Source organism: Erythrolamprus reginae, chromosome 2 (assembly GCF_031021105.1).
Source record: "Erythrolamprus reginae isolate rEryReg1 chromosome 2, rEryReg1.hap1, whole genome shotgun sequence".
NCBI lineage: Eukaryota > Metazoa > Chordata > Lepidosauria > Squamata > Dipsadidae > Erythrolamprus > Erythrolamprus reginae.
The window spans coordinates 121,030,133-121,045,695 of NC_091951.1; positions in this window are offsets into that span (position 1 = coordinate 121,030,133).

Consider the following 15,563-nt stretch of genomic DNA (forward strand, 5'->3'; position numbering starts at 1 on the left):
TCACACAGCAACAGACTAAAGGCAGGTTCTCCTTTACAAGAAATGCACCTGCTTTCCCTCACCCCCCAAGGACGGTGTTTATTTTGAGAAAAAAGATTGTCAGTGTGGAAATTTTCTTAAAGAAGACTGCTTATGTCCTAGGAATAGAAAATAGCAATATATTCCTAAAATTAAGAATAATAATAATTCCTACAGCCCAATAGATGACTAACTGCATTTATAATCCTTCAAGACAGGTGTTTAAATTAGGTTCTGCAGATCTCTCGGGTGAGGCCTCTCGGGGGTCTGCAAAATCAAATTTCTTTCCAGATATTGAAAAGATTTACAGAAAATAATAAAACAGTATTCTTAGTATTTTTTATTTGCTAAAATATGTTTTTTCATGAAAAATATTTGTTTATTTGCAATGAGCTTAATATTGTTATATTTAAAACACACATATATAAAACAATATATTTTATATACTTATACATTGTTATATATAATATATATAAATAAATATTCTACACATCGGACAAATTTAATTTTTAATACAGTCAATATGACCTAACTAAACAAAAGTTCTTTGGGAGTCCTCCACGATTTTTAAAAGTGAAATAGAACCCTGAAAGGAAAGAAAAAAAGCTTAAGAAACACTGCTGTAATTTGCCAAGTGCCAAGTAATCCATCTTATTTTGTAGACTGAAGAAGTACTACTTTGTTAAAGTCCTTGGTAAACTGCCATCATACATAATTAGTGGCTGTATTTGGCTCTTTTCTCATGATCAGCTTATTTAGGTATGGTATTTGTTGTATATATACACACTAGTTGTCGCAGAGATGTTGAAAACAAGAAAGATTATAATTCGCATTCCACATCATCCCTCCTGTTCTTCATTGCTGCACTTGTCTGTAGCAGGCCAAATTATTTATTTATTTATTTATTTATTTGTATTATTATTATTATTATTATTATTATTATTATTATTATTATTATTATTATTATTATTATTTAGATTTGTATGCCTCCCCTTTCCGAGGACATGAAAAACAACAATGAAAAATGTAAAGGTTTCCCCTGTACAGTCATGTCTGATTCTAGGGGGGCCATGTGCATGTCAGGTTCCTAACTGAGGAAACCAACATTGTCTGAGAATGTCATGTGGCCATAGCCCAGGGAGCACAGAACACTGTTACCTTCCCACTGAAGTGGTACCTATTTAGCTACTTGCATCTGCATCCTTTCAGACTGCTAGATTGACAGAAACTGAGGCAAGAACAAGAATTTACATGGTAGCTAGGTCTTGAATGGCCAACCTTCTGGTTGACAAGCTTAACCACAAGACCACTGCACCTGGTCCCATGAAAAATATTCATCCTTCTATGCTATTTATTTATGTAGTTAATACATTTAAATGGCCATGTTGTTAAACTTTAATCCAATAAGAAGTTGAATTAAATTTCAATCAGAGATTAGTAAAAATAAAATCATAATTTGTTTCCCATCCTCATTTATGGAATCCCCAAAATCTGTCCCTGAAACTCTTGGGGATCCCAAGTTAAAAAATCCTTGAAGTGGAGCAAGTTGAATCCCTCCCACTCTGTTTCTTGGAAGGAGATTTTCGAATCAGTCTGACTGGACGTATCTTTCAGTGATTTTTAGCAAGAGTTCCAAACTGGTTTGCCACTGCTTGCTTCCTAGGGTTGAAAGAGAATGACAGAACTAGTCACCCATTGGCTTTGTGTTCAAGGCAGAACTAGAATTCATGGTCTCCTGGTTTCTAGCCAGAAGTTGAAACTGTAGTTTATCTCTCTTCTCTCTTGATAATGTGCTAAATTTCTACATTTTGCCAGCACTTCCCAAGTAAGTCTAAATAGGCTTATTTAATTCTGAAGCTGCAGAATCTAAAATCTATTTAAATTATTGTTCTCTTTGCATTAGCGCCCCATATCAAGCTCTTATGTATAAAACAAAATAGCAAATATCCAGGTACAAAAACACCTGTATGATAGAGTGGTAGATATGAATTATTCACATCCCTAATTGATCCACTTTATTTTTTTAAAAAAAGCTTTTTTTTAACCTCTTATCACTCTTTCTCAAGGAACTTTGTAGCAGGGTTTTTTTAATGCAGGGTTTTTTAAATCATAGTATGGAAAAGTGTAAACACAATTAGCACTTTGTGCCTTAATTATATAATTATATAATAAATCTCAAAGCTTACTGGTAGAAAATAACCATTAATATTCTCTGGCACCCTACCAACACTGTTACAGGTTTTTGCTAAAGGTTTCAGACAAACTGGTGAAAGTCTACACAATTCTGATAGAAAATGCAGCTGCCAAACTAGATAATAGCAGGCACATTGTTTCTGCTGTGTATAATTCTACCCTTTTCAATGTGGCTTAAATAATTATTTTATAATTGTGCTGCTACAGTGGTTGCTGTCAAGGGTTTATTTTTGTTACCCTAAACAACCAGGGAATAACATGCCAATATGTTTGGGGAGGGGGGGGATAACATAGTAGACAGAGAAGTGAATGATAAATGGGGAGGCCAAATAGTACAATAAAAGTAAGGCACTTATTATAGAAGTAATATTTGATTAAGTGCATTTATCCCTGGTAAATCCAGCATGGACTTTAACCATTTCATAAAATCCAGTAAAAAATGAAATCTGTAGATTCTACCAAGCCTCCATTCCAAAAGCAGGCAACAATGTTCTGGATAAGAGCACAAATATGAGATGTCTGTCTGTCTGTCTCTCTGTCTGTCAGTACAATGAATAGCAAAATAAACAAACAAAAATATTTAACTCTGAAGAAGCTTTAGAATGAATTTTATGTCTGTTCAGAACACTTTCCATGTAGATTAAGATTAAGTTTTTGGGGGTTTCTAAAGATTAAGCTCTTTGGGATCTAGAAAAATATGAAAAGCAAAATAAAAATGTTATCTATTAAATTAAATTAATTAAAATATCTGTAAATAATTATTTACAGATTTATTTTTATTTATTTGTTTGTTTGTTTGTTTGTTTGTTTGTTTGTTTGTTTGTTTATTTATTTATTTATTTATTTATTTATTTATTTATTTATTTATTTATTTATTTATTATTTATTTATTATTTATTTATTTATTTATTATTTATTTATTTATTTATTTATTTATTTATTTATTTATTTATTTATTTATTTATTTATTTATTTATTTATTTATTTATTTATTTATTTATTTATTTATTTATTTATTTATTTATTTATTTATTTATTTATTTATTTATTTATTTATTTATTTATTTATTTATTTATTGGATTTGTATGCCGCCCCTCTCCGAGGACTCGGGGCAGCTCATAACATATATAAAAACATAGTAGTACATCTAATCCAATTAATATAATTAAAAAACCCTAGAAATCCTAAAATAATTTAAAAATATTCATTATCATTATCATTCACTCCATATAACACACTAAAAAACCTCATTGGTCAGGGGGAAAGATCTAATGACCCCAGGCCTGGTGACAAAGATGAGTCTTTAAACTTTTTCGGAAGGCAAGGAGGGTGGGGGCAGTGTAAATCTCGGGGGGGAGCTGATTGCAGACCCCTTAGAGGCCTCACCCTTTTCATATCATTTCATTCCATTTAAGAAGCTGGGTTGGCATACATTCAGTATATAAGATGCACCCAAATTTTCACTCTCTTTTGTGGGGGGAGGTGTATCTTATGCTCTGAAAAATACGGTACATACAATAGTCCATGAAGGAAAGAACATCCTTTCAATCAAGTTCTACCTTCTCATCTGAGGTTAATAATAAATTTTGAAGGAGAGGAAATGTTGTTTGAAAATATCCCAAACAAACCTTCACAGGGGGGGGGGGGGGTGAGACATGTTTTGAATGTTTTCTCAGTGGCCTTCAAGTTTGGCCTTCAATGAAACAAAATGAAATGATATAACTGGAATCAGAATGCAATAGTGACCATTGAAATGTAATCTTACAAGTAACTATGAACCCCACATTGCCAGTTGATACATTCAATAATCTTAACAATGTAAATAGAATCATATGAAATGAGTATGAAATTAATATTGTTCTGTAGGCAAAGCACATGCTAATTAGGCTGTGAAATGCAGGTGACCATAAGATATTCTCTGCTGCTATCCAGTGTTCATTTAGATGTTGCAGTTCAGATGTGGTCCTCTTACATATGATTAAATAGCCTTGATTGAATGTTCCTGTTTTCCAGCTGTGATAGAACTGGATAGATCCCATTTGCACTGGGATCCTGACTGGAGTTTTCTTTGGCATGTTTCTAAGAAAGTATTTATGTTTGCACTTCTTCATATATTTCTCTTGTTGCAACAGCAGAGAAAGCTGTACTAATTCTTTACTATCTCTTCCTTTAACTTGCCACTTTGAACACATATGATATTATAATATGCACCACTCAATGTTGGCAGAGGAACTATAGGATCTGCAGTCCAATGCCTTTATAAGGCACCAAAGATTGGCTTCTTATGGACCGTTGCTAATGTGATCTTGCTTTTATATAAATAAATGCAAACTATTGAGAGATAATTATAGCCAAGATATGATTTTATTTCAGCTGCTGGGTTATATCTACTGTGAGATAAATTAAAAGGAGACCAGAAGAATAATAAAATAAGCTTTTATTTTACGTACACGCGCATGTCGGATCAATGGATAGGATAAAAACATATCTGTATCACAGAGGTAACTTCCAAATACAAAATGCCATATATTTATACATCTATCTCTGTAGCCAAACTGCCTCCCTATTCATATATATAATACTTTTTATATAAGTGTTTTGGCTTTTCCAGTACTTGCCCTTAGTCCTAGGAGTTTTAGGTACTTTCTAACATTTCATATGGACATTATCATTAATCACTTATATAACCATTTATGTTCCAATTTTATGTCTTTATCAGGTCAACTTGCCCTGATCTCCCACATTTATTTATTTATTTATTTATTTATTTATTTATTTATTTATTTATTTAGATTTGTATGCCGCCCCTCTCCGCAGACTCGGGGCGGCTCACAGCATAACATAACAGTTTGTAACAAATCCAAATATAATTTAAAACATTTAAAAGAACCCCATTTTGTTAACAAGCATACACTCAAACATCCCATACATAAAATGTGCATGCCCGGGGGAGGTGTTTCAGTTCCCCCATGCCTGACGACAGAGGTGGATTTTAAGAAGTTTACGGAAGGCAGGGAGAGTAGGGGCAGTTCTAATCTCTGGGGGGAGTTGGTTCCAGAGAGTCGGGGCCGCCACAGAGAAGGCTCTTCCCCTGGGGCCCGCCAACCGACATTGTTTAGTTGACGGGACCCGGAGAAGGCCCACTCTGTGGGACCTAATTGGTCGCTGGGATTCGTGCGGTAGAAGGCGGTCTCGGAGATATTCTGGTCCAGTGCCATGAAGGGCTTTAAAGGTCATGACCAACACTTTGAATTGTGACCGGAAATTGATCGGCAGCCAATGCAAGCTGCGGAGTGATGTTGAAACATGGGCATACCTAGGTAGGCCCATGACTGCTCTCGCAGCTGCATTCTGCACGATCTGAAGTTTCCGAACACTTTTCAAAGGTAGCCCCATGTAGAGAGCATTACAGTAGTCGAACCTCGAGGTGATGAGGGCATGAGTGACTGTGAGCAATGAGTCCCGGTCCAGATAGGGCCGCAACTGGTGCACCAGGCGAACCTGGGCAAACGCCCCCCTCGCCACAGCTGAAAGATGGTTCTCTAATGTGAGCTGTGGATCGAGGAGGACGCCCAAGTTGCGGACCCTCTCCGAGGGGGTCAAGGATTCCCCCCCCCCAGGGTAATGGACGGACAGATGGAATTGTCCTTGGGAGGCAAAACCCACAGCCACTCCGTCTTATCCGGGTTGAGTTTGAGTCTGTTGACACCCATCCAGGCCCCAACAGCCTCCAGACACCGGCACATCACTTCCACTGCTTCATTGACTGGACATGGGGTGGAGATGTAAAGCTGGGTATCATCAGCGTACTGATGATACCTCACCCCATGCCCTTGGATGATCTCACCCAGCGGTTTCATGTAGATATTAAATAGCAGGGGGGAGAGGACCGACCCCTGAGGCACCCCACAAGGGAGAAACCTCGGAGTCGACCTCTGACCCCCCACTAACACCGACTGTGACCGACCGGAGAGGTAGGAGGAGAACCACTGGAGAACAGTGCCTCCCACCCCCAACCCCTCCAGCCAGTGCAGAAGGATACCATGGTCGATGGTATCGAAAGCCGCTGAGAGGTCAAGAAGCACCAGGACAGAGGATAAACCCCTGTCCCGGGCCCGCCAGAGATCATCCATCAACGCGACCAAAGCAGTTTCCGTGCTGTAACCGGGCCTGAAACCCGACTGCTGGGGACCTAGATAATACTGTCCATAAGCTATCCACCTCCACAGACAGATATATCCTGTTTATTAAGGTTAACTACAGAATAGTACACAAAAGTACATTTTTAATATGTCGTCATAACATGGTTTTCCAACAGCTGTTCTTCCAGATTCTTCCTTTACATGAATGAAAGTATAGTATAAGCGCAGGCTAGATGGACCAGGAGGTCTTTTTCTGCCGTCAGACTTCTATGTTTCTATGTTTCTATGAAAGATTATACAAAGGCATTGAGGGGCTTTTCTCACATCTACAAAGGCAGGAAATAAAAACTATTCAATAAAGATGGACTGTCTAAGCATGAGAAAACACAAGAAGAAAGACTGGTGAGTACAGATGAATAGTTAAAAGATAATTGTGTTAGACAGGAGAGATTCATCATTCCTAACATATCTTCCTAATCGAGGAAAAATAATTGGGAATCTTTGGTTGTTGATGATCTGCAACTCCCAGCATCCCTTGCTATTAGCCACTCCAGTGGATGCTCTTGGAAATTGTGGTTCAGCAACATTTCAAGTGTTGCAATTTGCCACCTGCATTCTATTTTCTCATAGCTTTTTTTTTAAAAAAAATATTCACACACTGGAAAGTCAGCACCTGTGTGTAACCTGATTCTGACTGGCTTAATGATCAATAGCAATGGCAATTTGTCACATATATTAAATTACCTAAGTTGTACAACCAGCTTGCAAGAAAAAGAAAGTCATGCAACTTTCATAAGAGTAGTTTCACATGCCCTTTCGCAGTAATCCCACAATAGACATAAAATTACATGTGTTTCATTTCAAATGTGGCCTCTTCCATGTGAAGGATTACAAAGAATGAACTAGAAAAGAAATCGCATTCTATCTCAGGAGTTCTGGTGGTGTGTGGTTAAAATGAAGTATTACAGGCAAACTCTGTCCACAGCTTGGAGTTCAATCCTGACTGGGACAAGCTTGACTGAATCTTCCATCCCTCTGAGGTCAGTAAAATAAAGACCCAGATTGTTGGGGACAATATGCTGACTTATTAAAATGGCTTAGAGAGTGCTGTAAAACACTATGAAGCAGTAAGTAAGCTTTAAGTGCTGATGTTATTGCTATCTCTTGACTTCAGTCTTAATGTGGCCCATGAAATCTGACCAGGAAATGATAGTTACATTCTCCAATTTCCTCTGGAAGTGTTTGTGTAGAGGAGGGAGAGGGGGGAGGGGGGGGAGGGAGAGAGAGAGGGAGGGAGGGAGGAAAGAAGGAAAGAAGGAAAGAAGGAAAGAAAGAAAGAAAGAAAGAAAGAAAGAAAGAAAGAAAGAAAGAAAGAAAGAAAGAAAGAGAGAGAGAGAGAGAGATGCTTTGGTTGTTTTGTTTCTTGCTTTGTGGTCATATTTTGCTCCTTATGAGTTTTAATGAAATAGCATGCTTAATAGTGTGTTAAATTGCCCCAAACAAGCAAATTCTTGATCATTCTAGGCTGCCTTGATCAAGCTTAGAGAAATAAAATATTTCATGAGTATGTTTAATGGGAACCTATATATTATATACAATACTGCCCTTTATCTGAATAAACCACTGAGGGCGAACCTTTTTTCCCTCAGGTGCCAGAAAAGTGTGTGCGTGCTATCGCGCATGCATGAGTGCCCACACCCATAATTCAATGCCTGGGGAGGGCGAAAACAGCTTCCACCGCCCTCCCGGAGGCCCTCTGGAGGCCGGAAATAGCCTGTTTCCTAACTTCTGGAGGGTCCAGTAGGCTTGTTTTTCACCCTTCCCAGGCTCCAAAGGCTTCCCTGGAGCCAGGAGAGGATAAAAACGCCCTCCCCGATCCCCCTGGAGGCTCTCTGGAAGCCAAAAACGCCCTCCTAGAGCCTCTGCATGAGCCAAAAATCAGCTGGCTGATGCACACATGCACATTGCAGTTGAGCTAGAACAACCTCTCGCTCCGCTTGCCACCTGTTGCACCCGTGCCATAGGTTCGCCATCACTGCAATAAACTGTACAATTGAGAACTGCATATGTGGATCTGGTTAGAGTAAATTGTAGGAATGACAAAGATATGTGATTTCCATTCCTTTTATTTCAGTCTTTTATTTTATTTTATAAAAATGGTGTTAGCATTGTTTTGTGTTTTGTATTTCAGTATAGTCTAATGGCTAATAAAGTATCAATATTATTAGTGGGCTGTTTTGATTCATAAAGCCATTGTTTAGTGAAATTTTACACTTGGCATTATTTTTCTCCACTAAACATTATAGTAAGGTACAAGCTTTAAGATTTTGATATTAACAACAAGGTCTATAAAAAGAAAAAACTTCCAAAAGCCCACAAAAGGTAAAGCTGGATTTAGCCCCTGCCAATCTTGTTTTCGTTCACCTTTGGTTTATCTACATTTTCCAGCCCATTGGAAATCCCTGGCAAGAAGCAGAAATGATGTTTCAGGGCCACTGAGAAAGAGGCATTTCAAATCTCCTTCTCCAAATCCCCCTGGCTGACAAAGGTGCTTAACAACATGTAGTCGCAAAAGCTATCTTGCAGGGAGATCAGAAAATATACAGTCTCTGCTCTCCTGATTTTCCCAATATAACACAACACACTGAAAACAACAGATTGGCTGTAAATCATAGGAATGGGTGCATTTGGTTCTCTCTCCACTTAGCTGTGGTCTCGGGGATGCGGGATTGTTATAAAAATAATATGAGCCATTGAATTCATATAATATCCTCTGCAACTGTCAATGCAACCAGGCCTTTCACCCGGAACTGAAGTAAGCATAAGGATTAAGAATACATATTTGTATTTCTTCCTGTCAAAAGCACACCTGTGAGGTTGAGAGAAAAAGGCAGCATGATTTAGAAATGACATGTATTATGTATTAAATGTTATGTATCAAAATACATTTTTTTACAGGTCACATAGATGGAATTTTAAAAACTAGAATTTTTCACTGTTTTCCTTCACTACCAGGCTTCTTTTATTATCAAATATTTAAGTACAGCCTTGTTATAGAAACTCTATTAGAAAAAAGCATTCCTAATTTCTATGTTCTAAACATAGCAAAATAAATTTCTTTTTTATCACACATTCTAAATGCCCATACAAACGCTGCTATTTGTTCAGTGTCCTTACAAAAAATCAAAAGAATAAAAATATTGGGTGAAATACCAAATGAAGGGTTATATTTAGGCATTGCTGAAAAACTGCTCCCCCACTTCCAGAATCTGATCTTTCACTGACTTAGAGTCTCCATGAGACTCAAAGTCTGTACGGCAGGCCACTGAAGCTGACTGTAGGTCAGTGGTTCAAATCTCATCACTGGCTCAAGGTTGACTCAGCCTTCTATCCTTCCGAGGTGGGTAAAATGAGGACCCGGATTGTTGGGGCAATAGCCTAGTTCTGTTAAAAAGTGCCATTGCTAACATGTTGTAAGCCGCCCTGAGTCTAAGGAGAAGGGCGGTGTAAAAATCGAATAAATAAAATAATAAATAAATAAATTGCCAAAACGTTGAACAATTGTCTGGATAACTTGAAGAAGTAGTTCAGATCACAGTCTTGGCACAGAATGAATTAGGATCAGCATCCTTTATAACAGGGGGAAATTAAATCACCAATGCAATTTGTGTCTTGGAACCTCAACAACATCAGGACTTTACCAAGACAAGACAACAAATTTACATTACAGAATTACCTCCTAGAAAAAAAGAAAGAAAAACAATCAAAGCTTCTATCCACACAATATAATTGAAGGTCTTCACAGACCTCTCCCCCAACATTATTGTGAAGTTATTTAGTCATACACTTAGCCAAGTGAATAGTTCTTGCTTAATGCTTAGCCTATTGACTGACTAAATTCACACAAACTTTACGATATTACTTATCACTTGAGACCCAAGGAATAACTTAATACAAAGACCAAGATGCAGGCATTATCCCATCTTGGAGCAAGGCTCAAGTACAGATCACACCTTTCTTTCTTTCTTTCTTTCTTTCTTTCTTTTTCTTCCTTCCTTCCTTCCTTCATTCATTCATTTATTCATTTATTTATTTATTCATTTCATTTTTAAAAATGTTACATAGACACTCCCAGAGGGGTATAACACTAAATTGGATTTGTACAGTGAATACCTTTGCCAACAGGCTCAAACCACAATTATCAATTGTGAATTGCTTCTACCCTTGCCTTCCAAAAGGTTATTAAAACTTAGTTTTGCTGGTTGGTCTGAGACCCCAAAGATTGGAGCAATTTGGAGGTCCTGTAGATGGTTGACTGCTGGAGATGGTAAGAAGACAGGGTAAGAAGACTTCATCCTCAAGCTGTCCATCTCCTTGGTTCTAGGTGGGGGTAAGGGTGTTTGCAGTGTTAAAATCTTAGTTCTTTTTCATTTTATCTTTTTTTTGGCCAGAGTTGCCTTATTGAGAAAGTGACATATGCAATCAATCAAGTAATTATGTAAGTAAGTAAGTAAATCAGGAAAAAGACCTGGGCACAGCCAGCCACTGCCTTGTGAAGGGCCAGGCCAACACATCCCATCAACAGCAGGAGGAAGAAAACAATGATTGACTTTTGAGGTCAACAGGATCAATAGAAATAGCGGAATGCAGAAGAGGGGGAGATTGGCAGGTGATGGGAGATTGCCAGGTGGGAGAAGTTGAAGAATAGGCTTATCTTACTAAGGCTCAGGGCTGGGAGGGAAGAAGCCAAGAAAATGGAAATAGAATATTCTTTAGCCATGTTCTGATTCTTTTTCTTTTTGTCAATGTGCAGGACAGAGCATTTGTTGGTTGAGTTGCCAGATGTTTGACCATTCTGACATAGAGTCAAGGTCTTTTGGGAGTGTGTTGTTGGTGTTGAAGAGTTTTACATCATCGTCAAAGAGAATGTAGTTGTGTGCTATTGGACACACAAGGAATTTGTCTCCAGTGCATAAGCTCTGAGTGGACATACAAACAACAAAGTGATAAATCATAAATCATAAGATGCAATCCATCATAAATTAAAAATACCAATAGGAGAAAGTAATAGGAAAGATGAGAAGGATAATCACAATATAGCCCTACTACATGTTCTGTCTGGGTCCCCCCAGACGCCAACACCAACCAAAAAGAGTATTAGACACACTGGTAAAAAGCAAATGCAGTTTATATAATTCAAAGCAAAACTGTTCTTACAGACAGGAACACTATGAAGCTTCACAGAGGTTTCATGAAGGCCAGGCAATAAAACAGGATTCTTGCTGGCAAAAACAACGCTGGAGATAATAAAACCCACGCCTCCCCCAAGTCTTCCAGACTTCTAGGCCATAAGCCAAGATCAGAGACGCCGAGAATCGAAGCAAGGTCACAGGACTCCTAGTTGATAACTCTCCACAAGACTGTAAGGGCGGGCCTGCCTTTTCAACCCTGCTGAGGAGAACCACACCCAAACCCAGCTGTTGACAATTCAGGGATGGAAATACCTTTCTAATTGGCCCCGTCTTTGAGCTGCACGTCGCTGCCTCATGTCTATTATAGCCTGTGTGTCTTCATCCAATGAATCCAGGCTACTAGCTGGGGAGAGGGGGCCCCCGGGGGTCTCAGGCTGCTCTCCCTCCTCCTCTTCCTGACGTTCCTCTCCCCCGTCTGCCTGGTCCTCCCCCTCCTGTTCACTGTCCTCCTCCTCTGGGCGTGGATCCGGCAGAGCTCCAGCCGGTCCCCGAGGAGCCTCAGGCTGAATCACAACACTACATGGCTTGGATTAAGGCAGGTCCTCTCCTGACAATCACATGGGATTCAGTTAACAACTAAAAGTGCCACTTGCAAACATGCTTTTCAACTGCATTGCTTAGAAATGGAAATTCTGCTCCCAAGTACCACCGTTAACCAAAGACTATTTGTAAGATCGATCTGTAATCAATCTATTGTATTCTATTTCACTTGTAACCTGCATCTGGACCTTGTTTGACCCTTTCCCCTCACCTCATCCCAATTTAAATTCTACATCAGGTTAGCAATTAAAGTGAGTTTACATCATTATACTCCATCCTCCAAGTGTGCTGTTATTTCACCAAAAAACAAAATAACTTTTAATAAAATGTGTGAATTTGAAAGAATGATATTCCTATTTATTTTTGGCTACCAAAGACTAGCACAGCTCTCCTCCTGTAACGTCCAGAATGTTGTTATACTTCAAACATTTTAGAAAGTCTGTTTTGGAGATATAGAAGCAATCTGCCATGGCTTTCTTTGGAATGAAGTGAAGCAATAAAAAAAATGATTTCTGCCTCAGCACTCATGAGTGAATTGAGTCCACTTATATTTGATTCAATACTTGTGCAGTTATAAACATCTGAGAAAGATACATATCCCTCCCAAAAAGTTCGGGAAAGTTAAGTACAAAATTCTGCATGTCGGACGAAGTCAGTAGCCCTAACCAGTGTGTTTTTTATAGATATTTAAGAATGTCCACCAGCAAACTTGGTACATTGTAAATGCAAAAACGTGTTAAACTGGTATGACCTATTCATGACCTAATCAGCTGTTCCTCCTTTTTATTTTATTTTTAATGTTTCTATGTGGATGGGAACCATGGTACAAGAGGAAGAACTTATTTTGGAAATGGGAGAGTGTGAATTAGGTATTACACATCAGTCACACAAGAGCAGCAAAGTAACCAAAAAGGGAAGCCACCTCCTGGTTGGTGATTCAATTGTAAAGGATGTAACTTTAGGAAAGGATGTCGAGGGTTTGAAAGTAGTCAAGTGTCTGCCAGGTGCTACTGCCAGCAAAGATAAGAGGCATATTCTTAAGATAGTCAAGAATGCCAGTAAGGGCTGTGATGTTGATACTATTATTTTTTTTAAAAAAAATTGTATTGTTTTCAAATTAAAAGACAAAACATTTCAAACAAATATAAAAAGACCAAACAAAACACATAACATAAAAAGGAGCTACAGTCGTTCTGCTCAAAATAGAACTCTTCTTGATTCAAAAAGGAAAAAACTTATAGTTTAGATCAATTCAGAGAAATATATACATCTGTAGAATATCTCTACACAATATATTCAGTCTAATAAATTTTACTATTTAGCACTTTATTTTAACATCTTTAAACATTTTTTTATTTCACCAACTATAAACCATCTGCCAAGTTTTATAAAATTCTGATTCTTCTTGGTTATTTAACCGCCTTGTCATCATATCTAACTCTGCACATTCCATAATCTTCCTAAAAACCTCTTCATCTTTTGGAATTTCCATTTCTTTCCATCTTTGTGCAAAAACAATCCTAGCAGCTACTAAAATGTGAGTTATTAAATAATATATTTCTTTTTTATATTTATTATTTGTAATACCTAATAAGAAAAATTCTGGAGTCTTCCTAATTTCTTGTTCTGTAATTTCTCTTAGCTGATGTTGATCTTGGCATGAATGATCTGTCCCCCAAAAATGTACTTTCTATGCAGAATGACTTCTAGAGCTTAGGATATGAACTTAGTAGTATAGGTTGTAGGCTTATCTTTTCAGAGGTTTTACCTGTATATAAGTAACAAAAAGGGAAAGGCCAGCGTTTGGAAGAGTGGTGTAAAAGGGAAGGCTTTGGTTTCTTAATCATGATGTCTGCAGTTGGTCCAATGAAAAACTTTACAAAAGAGATGGTTTCCATCCATCAAAGAAAGGGACTGAGCTACTTGGTATTAAATTTACAGATTTCCTGGATAAACATTTAAACTGAACAGCGGGGACAGAGATTTAATTGATACAGAACATTTCTGTCCCCAGCAATCTAAAATTAATAAAGTTAACAGTGCACATATGTGTGTGTGGATATGTGTGTGGATAAGTTTATCATCCCTGCAGTCTCAGGGGTTGCCACAAAGACGGAGTCAGGCTATTCTCCATATCAGATCTTGCATTTGCAGAAACTAGCCTGTTTGTGCCCAAGCAGCAAACCAGTCCAGCCAGCCAGCCTACCAACCCAACCAGCCAGCCAGCCACAGACCAGTAGAAATGGAGTTGAAGTCTTCAATGAAACACAGCAGCAGTAGGAAGTAGTGGGAAATATATTTACTTCTTTATACTACTACTAGTGTCTATACTATACATACAATAAACTAGTATCTTACTAGTACCTTGCTACAGCTATCTTAGTTCAATAACTCACAGGAACCAACTTTTACAGCATTACAGCTTCTTCAAAGCATACTTCCACGAACAGCAACAGCACACAGCTAACAGTGAACAGACAGAGAGAAAGAGCAGGGAGCTCTTGCCTAGTTAAATACTTTTCACACTCCAAAGCACCGGAGGGTAGGACAAGAAGCAATGGGCGGAAACTAAACAAAGACTAAGAACTAACTTAGAACTAAGGAGAAAATTCCTGACAGTTAGAACAATTGATCAGTGGAACGGCTTGCCTCTAGAAGTTGTGAATGCTCCAACACTGGAAGTTTTTAAGAAGATGTTGGACAACCATTTGTCTGAAGTAATGTAGGGTCTCCTGCCCAAGCAGGGGGTTGGCTAGAAGATCTCCAAAGTCCCTTCCAACTCTGTGGTTATTATTATTAAATCTCTGTAGTTTTATTGGAAAGGGTTCTTCAGAAGTAGTTTGCTGTTGCCTCTTTCCTCAGGCCGACAGAAAATTAATGAGGTGTTCCAAGGTCACCAAGCTGGCTTGGTGTTTAAGGCGGGACTACATCTCCCAGTCTCCTGATTTTTGAGCCGTGGTGGCAAATAGTGGTTAGAATGCAATATTGCAGGCTAAGTCTGCCCACATCCAGGAGTTTGATCCTGGCTAGCTCAAGGTTGAATCAGCCTTAATCTGATTAACAGATTAACACAGTTGGAAGGGACCTTGTAGTCATTCAGTTCAACCCCCCCCCCCCCCCCAAGCAAGAGACCCTACACCATTCCTGACAAATCTCTTCTTTAAAACCTCCAGTTATGAAGCTCCCACAACTTCCATCCTTCAGAGGTTGGCAGAATGAAGATCCAGATTATTGAGGGCAAAATGCTGACTCTGTAAACCATTTAGAGAGGACTGTAAAGCACCATGTAGTGGTGTATAACTCAAAGTGCTATTCTATTTCTAGCCCGATGCCCAAGCACAACACTAAGCTAGCTCTTGTTTATCCTCTAGCATTTTATAAAAGGGTTTGCATTACCAATATATTGTCATTTTTGTA